This window comes from Egretta garzetta, unplaced genomic scaffold (assembly GCF_000687185.1).
Source record: "Egretta garzetta isolate BGI_Z169 unplaced genomic scaffold, ASM68718v1 scaffold476, whole genome shotgun sequence".
Taxonomy (NCBI): domain Eukaryota; kingdom Metazoa; phylum Chordata; class Aves; order Pelecaniformes; family Ardeidae; genus Egretta; species Egretta garzetta.
The window spans coordinates 24,131-25,528 of record NW_009259979.1 but is presented as its reverse complement, the minus strand read 5'-3'; positions in this window follow the sequence as shown (position 1 = coordinate 25,528).

Genomic DNA, 1,398 nt, shown 5'->3' with positions numbered 1-1,398 from the left:
ATGGGGCCGCGCCTGCAGCCGGGGTGGAGGGGCCTGGCCATAGGGGCTGAGCTATAGGTGTGCCCCGCTATAGGGGAGGGGGCTGTGACCCCACCCCGGCTATAGGGGCTGGGGTATAGGTGTGCCCTGCTATAGGGAAGGGGGCTGTGACCCCCTGGATATAGGGGCTGGGGTATAGGTGTGCCCCGCTATAGGGGAGGGGGCTGTGACCCCACCCTGGCTATAGGGGCTGGGCTATAGGTGTCCCCTGCTATAGGGAAGGGGGCTGTGACCCCCCTGGCTATAGGGGCTGGGGTATAGCTGTGCCCTGCTATAGGGGAGGGGGCTGTGACCCCCTGGCTATAGGGGCTGGGCGGCTGTGGCCCCACCCCGGCTATAGGGGCTGGGGTATAGGTGTGCCCTGCTATAGGGAAGGGGGCTGTGACCCCCTGGATATAGGGGCTGGGGTATAGGTGTGCCCCGCTATAGGGGAGGGGGCTGTGACCCCACCCTGGCTATAGGGGCTGGGCTATAGGTGTCCCCTGCTATAGGGAAGGGGGCTGTGACCCCCCTGGCTATAGGGGCTGGGGTATAGGTGTGCCCTGGTGTAGGGGAGGGGGCTGTGACCCTCTGGCTATAGGGGCTGGGGTATAGCTATGCCCTGGTGTAGGGGAGGGGGCTGTGACTCCCCTGGCTATAGGTGCTGGGCTATAGGTGTGCCCTGGCCATAGCTGAGGGGGCTGAGACCTCCCTATGGGTATAAGAGGTGGGACACAACCAGACCCCACTATAGAGAGGGGATCTGGAAGACCCCGCTATAGGAGCTGGGTCACAGTTGGACCCAGTCTATAGGCGAGGGGGTAAGACCCCCAACCCCCCACAGGGCTGGGACAGGGCTTGGCTATAGGGGAGGGAGCTGGCACCTTCCTCCCCAGCTGTAGGGGCTGAGACATTGGCTGGACCCCGGCTATAGGGCAGGACTGGGGACATCCCCATCTATAGCTGCTGGAGGAGAGGGTGGGCAACACTTTCCCCCCCCAGCTATAGGGGCCAGGGTGCGGCTGGCTCTACCCCTCTGTGCAGGGGGGTCGGGAACTCCCAGCCCCAGCTCTTGGGGTGGGGCCATACCCCCCATCTATAGGGGTGAGTCGGGAGGCCTCCCGCTCGCTGCCAGCCCCACGGCCCAGCCAGCGCTGGGTCCTGCTCTGGCACTGGAGCCCCGCTTGGCTAACGAGGGTCCCTTGGCTAATGAGGGTCACTTGGCTAATGAGGGTCCCTTGGCTAATGAGGGTCACTTGGCCAACAAGGACCCTTGGCTAATGAGGGTAATCACAGAATGGTTTGGGTTGGCAAAGCCCTTTCAGCTCCCCCAGCCCAACCGCTCCCCTACCCCTGCCATCCCACCCCCAAACCCTGGCC